Source organism: Haliotis cracherodii, unplaced genomic scaffold, assembly GCF_022045235.1.
Source record: "Haliotis cracherodii isolate W230 unplaced genomic scaffold, xgHalCrac1.p SCAF_17, whole genome shotgun sequence".
Taxonomy (NCBI): domain Eukaryota; kingdom Metazoa; phylum Mollusca; class Gastropoda; order Lepetellida; family Haliotidae; genus Haliotis; species Haliotis cracherodii.
The window spans coordinates 30,438,972-30,458,787 of record NW_027266272.1 but is presented as its reverse complement, the minus strand read 5'-3'; the positions used below and the strand labels follow the sequence as shown (position 1 = coordinate 30,458,787).

At 38.1% G+C, this 19,816-nt stretch overlaps 1 protein-coding gene across 6 annotated transcripts in view; it reads left to right on the top strand.

Annotated features, from left to right (window-relative positions):
* LOC139464606 (zinc finger CCCH domain-containing protein 10-like) overlaps nucleotides 1–19,816 on the top strand; it is a 188,988-nt gene that overhangs the window by 10,719 nt on the left and 158,453 nt on the right. The window lies entirely within an intron of this gene.

Sequence of the window (19,816 nt, the reverse complement as noted above, 5' to 3'; positions counted from 1 at the left end):
GAGAGCAGGATGGGCCTAGGATGAACCTCTTGGTAATGAGAGCAGGATGGGCCTAGGATGAACCTCTTGGTGATGAGAGCAGGATGGGCCTAGGATGAACCTCTAGGTGATGAGAGCAGCCAGATTGAAGCATGGTTGATTGTTAAACCATCTCACCCCATGTCCCTGATTTGTTATGGTTAGAGTAAAGGTAATACTTTATGACAGTGTTTCACTGATGTGCAGGTGAACTGAAAGATCAAAATAACCAAACTACATTAAACGTCTCCAAGTCTAAACTCTCTTGATTACATATATATGTAACCAACAGTGATGCTATTTTTATTGGTTGTCAGTCAAGTTGGCACTGTAATCCAACACATCAGTTGAGTCGCTGACACTCAATAAAAACGACTTCCCCTCACAAACTTAGAAATCAATCCAATATTGACGATAATGCTAATTACAAGAGTTGATGTTGACAGGGTTATCATAGTCCGTTTGCTGGTGTTGTTTGCTCTACATTTGTTGATGGCAAATAGTGAAGGACATGGCTCGATAGTCTGGCACTGTGTCCACACCTACGCCATGTGTAGGCCAGTTTCATGTAGACCTGCGGGATGAACATGAGCAATCTGTTGTAAATACACAACATGTAACAGCATGGGGAAGCTCGAGGCAGCTCATGGCACCATGATTGGAAATCTGTTATTTTATTGCAATGATTTTAGCAACCAAGTTTGTAAATTACAAGTAAAAGTGGTATGTTAGTTTGGTTTAACAGTATTTCAGTTATATCATGGCCTGTCAGAGACTAACGTATGTTGATGAAATGGTATGCGAAGTGATAGGCAGATCGCACAACTCACTATTATTTACAGCAACCACGGTCAAATTACCGCTATTGACACCTTGAAACAAACTTTAGTTGCAAGAGAATGGATACACATATCATAAATGCAATACCTTGACTCGTTAAAAGTAATATTTGAGGCAGTTTGACTATTAAATGTCAACATAAGGTTTTCGCAATCGAAATATATGAAGTGTATATTGTTCCATACCTAAAAATATCCTGCATACCACCTGTACCAAAGCGCTACACTTATGGTTCTTATGATTTTAAATATATATAGTGAAAGCTGCAACTAAAATAACACGATATTGGAATATATTATTCCTGATAGAATACACACGGTAATCTTAATCTCTGCATATAAAACAATGCTTTGGAGAGTAGGAAATTTAATTGGCAAATCATTATGTCTAGTGATGTTTTATATCAAATTTCATATTTTTATTGAGCAAGTTTGTTATACCTGTTTATTCACCTGAATTCACTGAAGGGATACAATGGGTTTTTTTAACTTCTATTCTAATCTCTTTTTTAAACCCAGAAACGTGCAACGTTGATCGTGTTAGGTAGACAGAGCATGTATAACTGTTTTGTTGGCCGGTTAGCCTAGTGGTTAAAGCGTTCGCTTGTTAGCCGAAGACCTGGGTTCGAATCCCGACGTGGGTACAATGTGTGAAGCCCAATCCTGGTGTCCCCCGCCATGATATTGCTGGAATATTGCTAAAAGCGTCGTAAAACCAAACTCACTCACTCACTCACTTATACTCCCTTGGGTCCAATCTATGGGGTATTTATACACCAATAAGTAGACATTGTTTTAGAAGAAGTCTGCTTAAAATGCTGTTTTAAAAGACTTCTAATTTGTATCTGTTTGCGTGATGCCCAAACTGAATACCATGTCACATAACCTCACATCAGTGATATGCATGTGTAGTTAACAGTAACTGCAACGTAACATATTTATTATGCATTTTTCACTGCAGTAGAGTTCATGTATGTGTGATGCCTGGATTTTATCTGTCAGTATAAGATAGCTATGCGATAAATAGCAAAGAACAATGAAGAATGAAGCATGATCTACTTCATTGTTCTAACGGGGCAGTCGGATAGCCTAGTGGTTAAAGCATTCGCTCTTCTCGCCGAACACCCGGGTTCGCTTCCCGACATGGGTACAATGTGTGAAGCCCATTTCTGGCGTCCCCAGTGGTTTTGCTGGAATATTGCTAAAAGCTGCGTAAAACCATACTCACTCGCTCATTGTTCTAACATGACGTCAAATCTGGAGATTCGAACATGCGCTTGCAACTTAATTGATGATGTAAATTGGACGTGTTTTGTGAGTTGCTCCCCATAGATGTAGCTGGGCAGCATAAATAAATGCAATGGTCTGACGGTCGCACCCAAAAGTGGATAAGATATGACAATCAGTGTTGGGAGAAAAGGTACAGATAATCTATGTGAAAATTGTGAGAATATCTGGGAAATACCAAACTTTCCCCCCTGTTCATAAACTGGACTTGTCCGACATTGCTGAGATCAGATTGTATTAAGGGAGTCATCATTATAAAAATTCGGGTAAATATTTTTAACTTGTACATTTGAATATTTCTTAGATATATGTCTGTAAAAAAGATAAAGGTATGCAAGGTAATTACACATATGGTAATTATGCAAAGTGTTCTTATACTATTGGGTTTTATTAATTTTTCATGTGTATTTCTATACAAGAATCTAAACTTAAATTGGGTAATGGTGACTTTACATATTTTATGCAATATGCAGCTTATCTGGAGCTCTCTATATGGTCCCAAAAAAGAGTTATGCATGAGGTAATATAGAATTTCTATAATGATCCCTGGAGTATTAAGGAACCCTCAAGTCTCTGATTAAATAGCTGTAACAGGGATGAGAGCAGGATGGTGGTGATTGTTCTGCTCTTGGGTCTGTGGGAGAAACTATTTCATGGCCAAGAAGATGACTGAGGTAATCTCTCTGACTGTCTAGGTGGCCCACTCTTTAGTCAGGCTGCCATTTACGATAGATTAACACTCATACCCTCTCCTTAGGATTGGAAAGCTTCTGACAGATTTTGTGCCACACAAGTCAGGCATGATTATGACATAGCTGAAAGAGAGCTGACTCCAGCATGAAAGTACCCAGAACACTGATTCCTATATTTTGTGTCCGTTCAACTTATACAAGGTCCATGGGCGGCAGGCGGGAGACAGGGGCCCTAATTAGCGTGTCATGATCTGAGCAGGGTGTATTTATAGCCAACATGTCAGCATGGGATGTTTGATCAATCAACTGTCACACTGTAAGAGTATGAGTGATGTGATTAGTATTATGACATTGTCAGCGCATAACGGCTTGGATCGCACCCGTCACTAATTTTCATGTTCAGGTTAGTCTGCTCATCCTTCATGCGTTCACCAGATCCGGTGCTGACATGCACAAAATGGTGCTTTCCAGCCTGGCATTGAGTTTAATGTTAAACATGCACCGTCTTTGATTGCTATCTGTGTCAAGTTCATATTGATTTTCAACATATTCTTTTGTTTGGGATGTCAAGGAACAGAAGCAGGACATCCAATTTGAGTTGCCATCACAGGTGATCTTGTTCCATGATTAACACGCAAAACATTTAGGCCAGGATAATTGCTTGAATTGAAGTTTTCTGTTCTTTGTTTACTGCCTAAGAATCAAACAAATTAATTCTTTATGAGCAAGTTTGATCTGTGTTTTTAGCTCATAAAGCTGGTCAAAGAACAACTGATGTATTGAAATGACTGGCTTTCATATTCTGTCCTTTTGTTAAATTTTATGTTTTACATGTTTTTGGAACCACTGGACCAAATGAAACAGAAAGTTTGCATGATTGGCGTAGTGAAATACCTTTGGGGAATGTTTCATGGCCATATTTGCATCAATCTTCTTTGCATGTCTTAATTCTTGTATTCGAATAATTAACAGTTCAAAAGACGGAGGGATACTCTCATTGCACTTTTTGACTGAGCTGTCATGTTGTGCTAGTTTTGGGTAACAGGTGTCACGCTTACAGAAAGCAGTGTTGAAATGTAACAATGCCGATGTGAATTCACTCACTCACTCTGGGGACACCAGAAATGTGATTCACCACGCTGGCAATTGAAACCTTGGCTTCCGAGTGATGCTCCAAAGCTTAACCACAAGGCTACCTAAGTGCCCCTATATGTACACCTTGAGCTAGTATCAGTTACAACAGTGATAATGTTAGATTCTGTGTGCATGAATAATACAGGAACAGAGATGATGTGAGTTAAGAATGGAAATTGAAATTCTTGAAATGGCATAAAGACTGACGGACTACTTCCACCTTCCTGGGGGAAACCCTTGGAATTCCCTAGCACGAATACATACAGAAGCGTTCTTTCTGATCATTTGTGGGAGCGATCGGGTAGCCTAGTGGTTAAAGCGTTCGCTCGTCATGCCGAAGACCCGGGTTCGATTCCTGACATGGGTACAATGTGTGAAGCCTATTTCTGGTGTCCCCTGCTGTGATATTGCTGGAATATTGCTAAAAGCGGCATAAAACCATACTCACTCACAGCATTTTAGTACGCATTGAGAAACTTCAGAAGGTTTGACTGCATGATCGTTCACGAATATCCTCGCTAAGACCCACACTAGTGAACAAAACGAAGAAATGCACAACTAAACTATTGTAGTATCGACTCGATCTGTGTCTTCTAGGCTCACAGTGACAGTCTACAGCAATCTATGATTTTACCTTAGTGTCTGTATGGCACATCTTTAATCACCTTTCAATGATCGGCCAGTTGATCAATGATGACTAAAACATGTAACCACCACAGGTTCAAAAACACCCTCCTAATTCAGTAGCAGTACTTAATTTGCTACATTTCTGCATGAAATCCTCTGTCTTCCATCAGGGCTGGCTAATTAGACATTGCTGCTATCGAGAAATAGAGGAGATGATTTCACGAGAATCATGGAATATCCTATTCATTATATACTCTTTGTGTAGTTGTCTACAGGAAAATTAAATCATTTCATTACAAATGTAAAACCTGAAATGTAAATATAAATTCCTCCCTACCTACCCAGCATGGGTTTCGTGTTTGCAAAATTATATAAAATATAAACAAAAGTAACAAAAATTCTGTATCATACATAGAGTTATGATTGTATACAAAATCAACTTTAGCAAAAATATTCTTGAAAACTTTGAGACAGCTGTTGGAAGCGAAATAATACATGCTGGTCAAGTAACAAAAATGGTGCTTCGCGAAACGAATGGTCTCGATTGAAGATTTAAGTTAGAAATTACAGTTAATAACGAAACATTTTCAAGAGAATAACAAATGCCATGAAGCGATATTGACTCCATAAATGACCATTTGTCATTATTTTGCCTTGTCAATGTGGAACTAACGTAAAAAGGAAACCCACAGTTTGTGAACGGGCCTTTGAGGAGAGGTGACTCTTGCATGAAAATAGTTCCGTCTAAGTGTTATGTTCACAGCAGTGAAATATCAAGTGTTAGTTCACTGCAATGAAAATATCACTTTTATCAACTTTGGAAAACTACATGATACATGGGGGTATAATGATATCATATTTTCAGGTGTAAGTTTGTGATGCGTGGATACATTGATACATAGATGAGTCCTGTCGCCCCTAACATGTTCAGGTGAAGCATATGTGGTTGTGACTTGAAAATTGATATTTGTCAGTTTCATTTGGATTCTATTTCATTTATCTACAGTGAAAATTTGGGGAACGTTAAAAATATATGAAGGAATGAATACAGTTTGATATGAGCAGAGTGGTTAATGGTAGACGATTGTGCAAATAATGATCACTGATCTATTGTCTTAATAGGAGAATAAGAAGTTTTAGAATTCACTGTATAATCAATCTTTAAAACAGTCTATGCCCAAATACCACAAGTATAAGTCTACATTAAATCAGTATCTTGTTAGCTTTAAGATGTATTTTCATCTTATTTTGAGGGCATTTTATATCGTTTGGGTCGAGAATAAGGAGAATATTCAAAGATCCTGTCAGGGTTTATTGACTTTCAGTCGTTTTTTTATAGACAAGTATGCAATCCATGGCATTTGATGGTGAGCACATTGTCTCTAATGTTTAGTTCAGTGATGGTTTGATTCTCCTCATCATAAGGAGATTCTAGGATAACACCAATTGTCATCCATATTTAAATGCTGAAATATCAGTTATTTTGAAAGACAATGGATCTGATTTTATTGTTGAAGTGGCTTAGAATTTAACCTCTTGAGAAGGCATTGAGAAAACAGGTCCAATTCGATATATGGATTCTTAGAAAATGAGTCAAGTTTGTCAGCAGAATATGAGGCCTTTAACAAGTGAGTACATGTATATGAAAGTCTCTCTCGACCAGTGTGTGGTTCTTTCCGCAAGATATCAGTTGGCCTATTCAGACTACAAGATTTGTTTGCACTTTTTTATTGCCCATGCTTGTTCATAACATGATATATTTGAATGCTTCGCCTTTAAAGTTTCACCATATATCAGTAACTTGAATATCAAAACCAAGTGTTGATGTACTTCCTCTTTTGCATGAAGTTTGAATGTGGAAATGGATATCTATTATGTAAATCTCCAGGTTCTGATTCACTGTGTGGATTAAATCTTGTGTTGGCAGTTTTGCCGATATGGACCATCTCTACAGGCATTTGTTGAGGGAGTGCTCTCTTTGTGTATGTGAAGGTTTATATGGATTGGCACTTGCGACTATCAATGTCAACCTTGCCAGCACAGTTATGCAGACCAGTGTGCTTACAGCTGAAATTATAAACATCAATCAATAAGTTTTCTTGAAACTGCGAAATGGTCTTCAGCTTTGTGTAAAATTTTCTTTTTCACACAGGGATCTTATTCCTGATGTTTTGTTTTCATACCACTAGTATTTTAAGGGTTAATGCATGTTTTGTTCAAGGAACACTATGCACCCCTCTTTTCTTGAGTGTGAAGTTGAAAAAACTGATTAGTGTCGAGTTGTCAGTTTGAGTGAGTGAGTATGGTTTTATGCAGCTTTTAGCAATTTTCCAGGAATATCACGGCGGGGAACACCAGAAATGGGCTGGTCAGTTTGAAGCAGGTAACTATTTATCATGCTGGGTTCATGTCAATGGATCTGCTAATCATGTGCTGAAATCCCATATTCATACTAGTTATGATCCTTGCATCCTATCCTTTGGTATTTTAGAACCTGAGTCACTTTGGGCTTTCTTCTCCATTAGACGGGAATGTTCAATGCTGCATAAAACACAATGGCTGCAATGGCCACATGGATGCACAATACCCAAGACCAAGCTTGCTTATGGTGTGTCAGTGTAACTAATGGTGTCATGGCTCTCTCTATTAACCAAAAGCTAGCCTGCTCCAGCAAGAGTCATGTTATATTGCTGAAAATTGAGTTAGACCCTAATTACACACTATCATACAAAAACTAAGATAAGGCATCTCCTTCAGTAATCTGAAAAATGCTTGCCATATAGTGTGTGGAAAAGCTCACAATAGTGACAGCCGTTTGAAGAGATCTCTTGTTAAATGTATGTATCATCTTAAACAAGACATGATTTTGTTGAAGTCTGTCACATAAATATTGATAATACGGTTTCAGTCCATTCATGTGAAATGTACTCGTTACCTAACGTTATAACGTATGTTTCTCTGCGGCCACAAAGTGCCTGTTTGATGGCTGGCAGTAGCCTGTTTGGCCTGCTGAGTTAATGCTATGCCACACAGGGAAGGAAATCATCAAACTGTGGTTGAAACTGATGTGTTGGTTATTAGAAGTGATCAGCATGTGTGGGAGAAGGGATACTTAGTCTACCAGTAACTGTCGGAATTGCTATCCATCTCCATCAATGTAGGCAGGCGTATGCTACCAATGTAACAGTTAGGTTTAGTGGGTATGTGGAATAAACGCTATATGCCCAAGGGTACTACTCAGCTTCAAGTGTAATGGCTGTAGTATTTTGAATTGTGTGTGTATGATATTATAGGTATTGTGCAAGAACTTGTATACAACTCCAAGGAAAGCAGTCGGAGGGGTTTATGAGCCATGATTTCTGGAAAATGTATGTTATTTGAGATTGTGCTTACATTACCGAAGTTTAATGACCCTGCCATGCCTCTTAGATAACTATTTAATAAGGTTTTATGGCCGATATTCACTGGTTTTGACGGGCAATGAGTCTGTGGAATAATACCTAGACTAGTGTTTGAGAATATCAATCATGCTGTGACTCAGAATAGGTGCCCAATGAGAAGAGACTAGAGTCAGTCCGGACTTGTGGGCAAGTGTCCCCAGTTCATGAGGACTTAGGCAGCAGCTAGAAGCTTAGACTAACATTTAGTCTCTGAAATCTTATATTACACAATACCCTTCTTGACTCTAAAAATAAAAAAATTCCCTCTGCATGCTGATTTCAGATGTGGAATAGAGCTAGCTTGAGCTGGCTAGACTTGCCTTTGTATGCATATCTAGATTATTATTTTTTCATAAAATAAATATATTCCACGGTCATGGTGCAGGACTACTAGAAGCTTTGTCACAAGGTTTGTTACATTTCTTAACATTCATGGCGTCTTTCACATCATTACGACATGTCTTTTTGGTAGCTATATGTGAGTATTCTTTAGTTGAGCTGTTGTACAGACAGCTGTATGTAAAATGACAGATCTGTAAAACAAGTTATTATACTGGCCTGGCGTAATGATAATCCTATATCCAGACTAACATATTCTTTTTTGTGTGTCTCCCTTATCAAGTTACAAATAACAAGAGACAGTAATGGTTCTTTTGTTGTTACGAGGAATTTATTTAATGCTATTTCAAATTAATGATGTAGGGTTAGTATCATTTCATTTGTAGTTTGAATGACAGGGATTTTATACTGCCAGCAACCCTATGGCTGACTGGTCAAATTTGGTCTGTGGCTGTCATGGTTGAATGGGTACAGGCAGATCAATTACTGATGGATGGTGAGTGCATGTAGCCAGATCAAGCGTGAGACTGATTCATGTGACCTCACTGATTCATGTGACAGATAAGAGAAAGTACTTCCAAGACTTTACAGTTGCTGATTCGAAGGATGTGTAAAACAATATGTATTGAACATGGGGGCTAAATGCAGGGATGCAAATTAACACAGTCTAAAGGCTCATGAAGGCTAGTAGAATTTCAGCCATATTTTGGTGTTGTTACTGCTGCTATATTTATGTATCCATTTTCAGCTGTTATAGTCTACTTGTGAGGGATTATTGAATGTCTGTCAGCTTTGTCTGAAAGATCACTGAATATGAACCTGTACTAACTATCAAATAGATGATTTCATGATATGTGATACTGGTGCACCTGAATCTTCCAAATAGCGACAGGCCACAAACCTTGGTATTATGACAATGAGACAAACACAAATGTCACTTTGCAATTTGATAGTCGTTGTCTATGTTTTGTTTGATAATTGATGTTACATATTGAAATTGAAATATTGATATTTTCATTAGACATACTAAGAAATATACATCAAATTTCATTTTGATATGCACAAGGAGTAAAGGGAAATTTAAATGGTAGTTTGCAGGACTTTGGCAAGAGTTCCTAGAGGTTTCCATAACAACCTTTCATTTCCATTGCTGATCCTACAGGAATATGTGGATAGGAGCAGTAGTACCTAGTAATCCTTGCCTTGTTTGTGCCTATGATGGAAGTTCATTGATATATTTCAGCATGCACTCAGTTCAGAGATAAATAAACTGTTTTCAATGTAGAGCTAAGTTGCGCTAAACTGAATTTGGAATGGAACATGTAGCTGTCTGTTGAAGACACTGTATGTCTATCTCCATTCTACCGTGACAAAATTATACTCCATCTAGTTAACGAAGTGTGACGAGGTATGGATTCCGTCCAATGCTAACTTAGTGGGTTGTTGATCTGAATTTAAGACACATGATATTAGCCTGTAAAATTAATAATGGCGCTATATATGATCTATCATTGTTTTTATTACATTAGTATACTTTTCTGGCATAAATATTACAGAGATTGTAAGTTTGTAGCATAGCTGATTTGAAGCCAATATGAAGTGGGCACCCAAAACAACACTAAACAAGCCATGCAAGGTTTAGTTCTACGCCACACTATGACGACGTCAAACTGCTTTTTTTGATGCAGAAGATATGTTGCAGTCAGCTACAGAAGAGCTCTCTGTTGTCCCTGAAACATACATCGTGTTTTCTGCCCAAAATGTATTGTCACGCATACTTCAAAGATTGCAGTAACAGCAACTCTGCATTTTGTAGGCCATAATTGTTCATATCATGATTAGAAATACCTACCAACAATAATTTAGAAGTTGTTTTCTAGAAAAAGTAGCTTCCATGGTGATGCAGTTCTCAAAGTGACTGTTTCATTCGGAGGGAGGTTATTGTGATTTTGATACCTCTGAATCAGTAATTTCCAAATTCATGGTGGAATATACATATTTCAGAATATATACATTGAGAAGCATAGTACTTCCGAATTTAGATATAGAAAGAAATTATCTAATCATCGCACCATATGCAACAGTGATTGAATGGGTTCACTTCTATGTCACCTGGAGAAGTATTCCAGTCAAGGTGGAAGCACCATGAATGGGCGTCACACATAGTACTCATGTAGTGAATCAAACTCTGGTGTTCAGAGTAACAAGCAGCCAGCTAACACTTCATCCACAAGGCTACCTCACAACCTGCCAAATACGAGGGCTACGAAGGATTCCCTCAAATTCAAAAAGAGATTAGAAACGGATGATGAAACATGGGTCTCCTACTATGATCCTGAGTCAAAACATCAATCCATGGAATGGCACCATTCCACTTCCGGCACCAAAGAAATTCAAGTCTTCAAGTTCAGTGAAGAAAGTTATGGCCACTGTATTCTGGGGTGCAAAGGGTGTGAGTGATCCTTGTTAATTACTTAGAAAGTCAAAAGACAATTACCGGTGTACTATGCTGATTTGCTTCATCGCCTGAGAGATTCTAACAAAGAAAAGCGGCTGCCTGAGTTCTACTACTTCATGACAATGCCTCTTCTCACAGCTCTCGACTTGCAAAGGCTGCTGAGAAACAATGTGGGTTCGAAGAGCTTTCTCACCCTCCATACTCGCTAGACCTATCACGAAGTGATTTTTCCTAAACTGAAAGAAGACCTTCGTAGAAAGCGCTATGACGACAACGATGACCTCAAAGCTGTTGTAAATGGGTTTTTCAGGGTGGCTTCAGAAAACTTCTTCATGACTGAAATTGAAAAGCTTCACTATCGATATAACAAGTGTAATGAAAAGCAGGGAGATTGTGTTGAAAAATAAAATTAAAAACACTTTCACGATTGTTGGTTTTGTTTGTTAGGCTTAGAACTATTGTACCAGCCCTCGTACATCTAGTTCCTCGCCAAGTCAATGTCGCTCTGTGCTGCGGTAAAGTCCTTTATGTTTTCCACACCAATTCTCACCAGCATTATTAGTGCTATTTGTATTTCTGGTGATGGTCTGGACCACCAGTGACAATCGGACAGCAGTAATGGAATATTCAAAACAGATGTGTAAAGTGTACAACACTTAACAAGTAGATGTGACACTGACCAGGAACTGTGGAACATATGGCGATTGTTTCATACCAGAGAACCTTTGATGTGATACATTGGGAAAGAAATACATGATCTTGTAATGTATTGAGAAAGAGTCGTGTGGCATTGTGATGGATTGAGAAAGGAATGAGAGACATTGTGGTACACTGGGAAAGACATGATGTTGATGTACAGGGCTATTGATTGGATCTTTTGAATGTGTGGCAGAGAGAAAATCTTGTCTTGATTTGTCAAATGCTGTTAGCTAGATCTCACAAAGGTGGGAGCCATTGCTGCAACGACCACACTTTATCCACCTCGGTAATAGGTGACAGCTCCAAAGCTGTTAGAAGATGTTATTTTCTAATGCACTTTCTGAAAGTGTTAAATCCCTAAAAAGTATCTATGTCGGAACTTCCTTGATGATGGCTTCAGCAGGGAGTTAGACACGTCCTAAAATATACACGCATTAATAGAGCATAAACATGTCAGCAATATTTTGTCATTGTCTTTTCAATGTACTGGAGAACTTGTGTCAGAATAAGAAGTGCACATTATTATTTAATTATCATCCATTAGTCCTGTTGGTTCATTGATGATATTGTGACCTGTTCTTATACTTAATGTGTAAACTGCTCTACAAGTTTTCTTCACAACCCAAGCCTTCAACTGAAGATGATGAAATTACCAGATGTGTCATTTTCAAACATAAAGGTTACGTCCATAAATAAATTATTGGAAATTGGCAACGGTTGTAGATAAATCCATTAGGCAGGATTGTCCATTATCCTCATGTAAAGACCTTTGCTGTTCCAGGGTTTTAGGCAGGATCATGAATAATTTATATTTAAGCTATGAAAACATTGCAATTCTTATGTTAAGAAATGAAGAAGGCTCAAACTATTAACTTTCTTGTACATAATATCATATAAACTACATGCCCAATTTGGCATTTGTGTATTTTCTTGTAAACTAAGCTTGAAACAGCTATCAGCTGTACACACGTTTTCTTGGAATCTCACCCGTGATTAGGTTAAAACTTACCCAGTGATATAACTTTAAAGATTTTGATGCAAGGATCAGGAAAAATTGTATCTCAAACTATTTATTTTATCAGGAATTATATATTCCAATATCTTGTTATTTAAGTTGCAGCTTTTACTAAATATATTTAAAATAATACTAACCCTAATTGTAGCACTTCGTTGCAGCTGATCGCTATTGCTGTAATCTGACCGTGGTTGCTGTTGATAAGGGTGAGTTGAGCGATCTTCTGATCGCTTCACACATGATTTTGCTGACATTAATTAAAACAATATTAAAAGGAATTTTGAATAAAATTAATGAAATAAGTTACAAACATAAGTCCAGATATATAATGAACACTTTTTATGGCCAGACAGTGTAATTACAGGATTACAGTGTGTACTCAAGTACGGATTTGTTGACATGGTATTTCTGGTGTCACGTGCTCACGGTAATGTCTTTGCATTGGGGGAAAAAGCATCAAAACTCATTACGGTGTGTATAATGCGTACCCCCTTCTACACAGCTGTGTTTTTGTGAAAAAGTGCCCACTATACTAAAAAAAATATGGTAGTCTTTCTCATTAGGTGCCTCACTTTGGCAGTGTGGGTTAGAATCCTGCATGGGACTCAACCCACAAAAGTACTAGAATCTGTACTTTACTTAGAAAGTGTTACATCAAATGTGACATTTGTTACTCTAAAAAATGTACCAAAAAAGTACTAGAATCTGTACTTTACTAAGAAAGTGTTATCCCAAATTGACATTTGTATTCCACCTATATGATGGCGGTCTGTAAATAATCGAGTCTGGACCAGACAATCCAGTGATTGGCATCATGAGCACCGATCTATGCAATTGGGATACGACTAACGGCCAAAGAATTGATGATGACCACTTATATGAGACCAAATTCATTGCTTGATTTTAAGGGGATCCCAGACAACATCCCCAGTAGCCTTTATTTTTAGAGCCAACTAATGAGCATTGGATGGGTACATAGTGTAACCTGACTGATTGTGTGTCATTGTAGTCTGACAACTCAAGACAGTTACTTGTGTTATCAACAACTGGTCTATTTGGCCCAGACTCGATTATTTACATGCTGACGTGATGTGCCTATATTATTGCTGAATGTGCTTTAAAACAACATTCACTCACTCACATACTGATCATTCACTGTAGCATAGAGTATTTTTTATTTCACAAAAAACATTTCTAAAGGTTGTAATGTATACACCTGCAAGCTCTGGTAGTTACTAAGAATATGTCTGAAGTTAATTAATGTTCGAAAGTGTGGACTTGATTACATTTAGACATTGAACATGCATCTACATCTATATGAAGCACACCCATCTCATGATGCCCATGTGGACATGCTGAGTTGATACTTTAGACTGATATAAATCTCATTATTAGGTGTGAGGAAGTCTCTATGACACCTTCATGGTTGATTGTGTATTGCAAGTGGCAAGCTTCATGCCATTGTGAAGATTATCAGCCTGGAAGTTTAATGTCAGAGGTATCTTCTCTATTTTTTATTGTATCCTTTATGACTTCAGTTCCACTCACATCTGTTTAAATAAACACTGGTCTTGGAAACTAACATAGTGTTTGCACTGATTGCTTTTATGTTTGGTTCTTTCTGTGTGAGTTACAGCAGGTGTTTTTTTCACCTATGTAGCTCTATCCATCATGTCTCCAAACCAGATCATTATTCCTTGTGAGATTCCACAAAGAACCTCAATCCTCCATCTCCATTCTTCAAATCCAGGCCAAAAACCTTTATTATCTCCCATATGGAATTATGATGACTTTCAAGAAGAAAAGTTTATTTTTTTAAACTTGTGATTCTTTGAAAAAGTCCCTGGAGAGAATAAGCAGTTCAAAGCTTGTCCCTCCCCCAAGACCAGGCAGAGGAGACCAGGGTGTCTTTCATGTGTGCAGACCGAAGTCTCTGTTTCATTCCTGTCAAAATCCGTTGGAGATAAGGAATCCCTGCAATAATATTTATACACCATGATAGCTGTGTCTGAGTGACCTGCAGGTTTGCGATGCAGCTCTCATTCATTGTTTTTTCACAGTGAAATAGCAGTTAGGATTATTAGGTTAAAGAAGTATGGGAGCCTTAACCCAATAGATCTGTGAGTCTATCTTTGCCATGTTAAAACACAATGGGTGTCTGTAGCCATGTATGAAAGTGGATTTTGAGTCACTTTAAGAAATGCCACATTCAGGGAGAAGCTCTGAATATTTCCTGTGTATTCTGTGCATACATTTGAGTATGCACATGGTGTTCCTTTGTATTTCCATATTCAGTGTCTCCTTATGAAGGCCATAGTGTAAAAACTTTAAAGGTTTAAGGTCCGTAGATTTGAATACTATTGCGGGAAAACCCAACAAATCTCTGGACCCTTCTTTAATTTGTACAACTGTGTCATTTTGTGATACAAAATGTTCTCTGTCATGAAACCCAAGTGTGTATTCTTGGGCAGAACTGGTCCCCAGGAACCCATGTTTGTTTAGACACCAGAATAATGGGTGGAAACAATGTCTGATCTGGCTTACATGGAGTCATCATGTCCCAACTGTGAGGACCTTCTGTAGCGGCTGCACCATTCCGGAGTGCCGTGATAGGGTTCAATCATGCACCTTGTCATATGAGGTTGGACTTCTAGTCTACTTGATGAAAGTGGAAAGCCCTGTGAAGCTGACGAGGGCTATATACCAGCTGCATAGCAGGATACTGAGACTTGTTTTTCTGAAATTTAATATGAACATTAGACTAACGCATAGTTTCTATCAAATTATATATTTTCAGAGCCAAACAATTCCATTTGAAAGGGAGCTTTACTGAACCTGAGGAAAATGTAGACTTGCTTCATTTACGGCTTTTGCATTACAGAAAGGGCTGATGGAAGGAATTATTTACAGACCACCGTCATATAGCTGTAATATTGCTGAGTGCGGCGTTAAACAAAAAAAAAAAATCTACCTGAAGTGTCAAATGTATAGTTTTCAGGAAACCGCCCTATTTACAATTTTAAGTTGTTTTATGGCCAACAATGAAAATGTTAACTGGTATTAACCTTTAATGATCTACTAATATATAACCTTTATTTATTAATATTGTCAGCCGTTTTCAATGATAAGGTTTAAATGTGAGTATTTATTAGTTTACAAAAAAGGATAACTGCATATTATATGAATGAATGAGTCATCAAGTATATGTCAGTCGCAAGATAATATGGTACATGATCTCTTCCATCATGCAAGCGGGATGCTGATTCAGAAAGGTGACTTCATGGCTTTATAGCCCCCAAAAGTTCAGAATTCAATCTATTCAGTTACTTTATGTATTGAATCAAATTATAGATTATGTTACAGGAAAAGAAAGTCATCATCAGTTGAAGGCATGAAATTCATGAAATCTTAATCTCCCCTGATGTTTACGTGACATAGGTGTGCTTGCACTGTGTTCTAGACTTGCATAAGTCTCAACATCTCTAGAGAATCTAAACTCTAAAACCTTATCAAATTATTTTGATCCTTTAAGTGACTTCAAATGTTAGTGCTATAGACCTATAACAGCACACAGTTGTTTTCAAAAAAAACCTGACTCTGGGTAGAGAGTCCGCCTGGGGAGAAGGTTGGTGGTTTGATTCCTGGCTGTGTCATACCAAGAGATGCTCAGATATGGTATGAGTTTTGCAGTATAGCTAGTGCAAGCAGCCACACACACACATGCATGTCCGTTGCTATATAAGTGCAATAATCTTTCCCCTCACCTTGAGACATCCAGTGAGCAGGTATTTTGTTCTTGTCACATCCAAGGCCAACTTATTTTTATGAAGTGTAATCTGGAACAAATTATGTTTGTCAAAAAGAAATCATCCAACCCTTTAGAATATCTAATGTAAGGTTGCTTATTGAACTCTTGCCTGATGATAAGGGAATAAGGTAATTAAATTTGGTCTAGACTGTCAGGATATTTACTCTGTGTGGTTCATGACAGAAAGAGGTCTAGGAATATTTACAAATATTTAGTAGCAGTGCTTTGGTAAGAAGTCTCTCAGCCAGAAGTACACCCTGAAAAGTTCTGCTCTCAAAGTTGGCATAAACACCACTGCATCTGCAGCCTGCTCAGCATCAAACGATCTAAATGCCAAGTCATATTTTATACCCTTGTATAATTTAAACCCTGGAACAGTGTGTTTATTCCACGAACATGGCCGAAGTGGAATTTTCCCTTATCTCGCAGGCCAATTAACAGAGCTGTTATCTTACTAAGGGAGTTCCCAAGTTAAATTTTTGATACTGTATCCACGGCTTCAGCTTTGTTAATAATCTTTCGGGATAATCACGAGTATTTATTGGAGTTGTCTCCCCCTGAGCTCATTTGTTTATATCTACCTGAAAAGGATCTGATTAAAAATCTTCTTCAGACAGAAAGTCATTTGGGATTTGTAGTGTGGAAATAGCAGTGTTATTGATCTCCGCTAGTCACTTTGCCTATGGCTGTGTGTAGTGTCTCATGCCTGGATGGATCTGCATGCACACCCAGCATGGAATGAATATTTGCCTGCCGTGCTTAACTGGTGGTGGAATTACCAGGGTATGCCATGACTCCTTGTCCATGTTGCACCAGGGTATATCATTGCAGGTAAATGGCACCACGGATTAACATGCTAAATTTGACCATGTTATTCCGTGGTCAAATGTACCATGGTCAGTGACCATTTACCACCTAATTCCAAATTACCGGAGACATGGTATACCATGGCCTCTAGACCACAGTAGACCATGGTCTTCCATGGTATTCCATGGTATTCCATGGTCAATGACCATAAAATCCCTGCTGAAATGACGATTGTATACCATGGTTCACAGACATGGTTCACAGACATGGTATACCATGTTCGGTAAATGACACCATGGTTTACCACTACAGTAACCAATGATTGGTTATTGACTACTGACACCATAGTACAATGGTAAGATAATAAAACCATGGTATACCATGGTCAGATCACTGGTGTGCCTGCCTGTACAATACTCCATGAGTCTTGACATTTAGCTTAAATAATGCTGACTGTGGCTTGAAACAAGAAAGTAGGGCAAAAGCAAAAGGAGCTTTGGCCTAATTATGATTGATCACATCTTGTAGTTTTTGTGAAGCATACAATGTGAAGACGTTATGTGAAGATGGGCAGTATGGACATATAGAAGTTGTGTGTATGTTCTGACGTGACCTCTTATGAAGGCTATCAGATCAACATACAAAGAGGTTAATCATAATGGAGCATAGAACTGGTTTTATTGAGATTGGGATGAGTACAACTGTTTCGTGAGCAGCAGAGGTTAATTTTCAGTATTGAGAATTTGTCATACAACTCACAATTAGGTTTCCCTTCTTTACAGAAATTGATATCAGATCATATTGTTAGTTTGTCAGTACACATTCCATATAAAGCGTTATTAGGGCCTGCCCAGACGGTGAAATACAAGCAGTAGTGCGGTCATGTGTAGTTCACTGATTTGTCACCAGTCATCATGCTCCAATATGTTTGTGTGACAACATGGTGTTTCAATATGAAATGATATGTTAGATGGAGACCATTGCTAGACCTGGGCTTATGTAATCTCAGTCATCCAGAATATGGACATTACGTTCTAGAATACTCTTGGATACTAAGTTAGATATGGTCAAGGAATTGAAAGATGGCAGTCTACACATGGTTTCTCCATGATGTTCACTGCTGCCCATACAGCAACTCATGATTTGAATATTGTAGAATATGTGATACTGATACTTCTATACAGTGATGTGTCATATTTCATCCATGTTGCTCATGCAAGATGAGTACTGCCATGCCCTGCAGGTGTAAAAATTCCTAACAAATATGAAAGAAACACTATCCCTAAGAGGTCTATGAAATATGATAGAAATGTGTAGCCTACCTTTCTGTGCTAGTTCATGTTTCTTGCGTCTATTTTGTGATCGATTAGTGTGCTATTTTGCTTACTGCTACCAACTGTAATAGCACAGGGGCAGTGGGGTAGCCTAGTGGTTAAAGTGTTAGCTCATCACAACGAAGGCCTGGGTTTGATTCCCCACATGGGTACAATGTGTAAAGCCCATTTCTGGCGTTGCCCGCCCTGATATTGCTGGAATATTAATAAAGCGTCGTAAAACCATCCTCAATAAATGTAATAGCACAGACATGGGATTTCAATGCGTTGGGTTTAATGCAGCTTTAGATATTATTCCAGTTATATCTAGGCATGTCACCTTAATGTGGGAGGAAAGCCCGAAGTGATGCATGTCTCAGATGTTTACCACTTTCGTGAAACACATGGGTATGGTGCTGACAAACCTTGAAACATAATCAGGACAAACCAGGATTTGAACCCACTGTCATTTGTGCCCCTGATTTGAGTGAAGAAACCATGGTGTGAAGATTGTACACATTAACATGTTACTTTGTACACAAGGTGGCACGTTTGGGTGAGTACCCTGAGCAGGGTGAGGTGTTTAAACATTGAGTTTCATATAACATAACACTTGAATTTTTAGTTTCCCTTTGGTTGTTATAAAGGGAATGTCACTGAAATACTTTGGATGGGAAATAGCTTTGTTGCCCCTTATGTGTCATTTCATTGGAATATTAAACACTTTCTATCTACTTTCCACCAAGAATGAAATATATCTTGAACAATAATGAAATGTTTGGATTAATCTGAACATCCTATGAATATTGCTTACATGTCTGTTCTGTCAGTTGAAGTAACAGTGGAAGATGGACTTGTTTCGTTGGTCTTTTCCCATATCAGAGGAGATTGTCTGCCTTGTATGAACGACTGATAATGGTCAGGAGCACCTGTTATGAATTGTAATTGATATCATTCAGTATGTAGAAGTAATGGAAACATTCCATGATAAGGAATGAGAATCAACATCAGAATCAAACCCATCCCTGTTATTGTTAGAGAAAGTATCAGCTGTTTATTGCCAACTTAAAAGCTTCTATAAGGATAATGATGCTACATTAAAGACAGTGCTAGGGGAGTGATTTCTCCAGTTTGCAGGATTGTGTTTAGTGGTATTGGGTTTTATGATGCTGATTTCTCTGTCTCAAATGGAAAGAGCTTAAGGCAATTCTTAACATGACACAAATATACCTTTTGTTGGACAAGATTCTTGCTGGCTTGACTGTTGACATTTGTGATCTAAAATTGCTGTTGCTTGACTGCTTTTGTGAAAAGGCTGCATCCACATGAAGGCACCCATC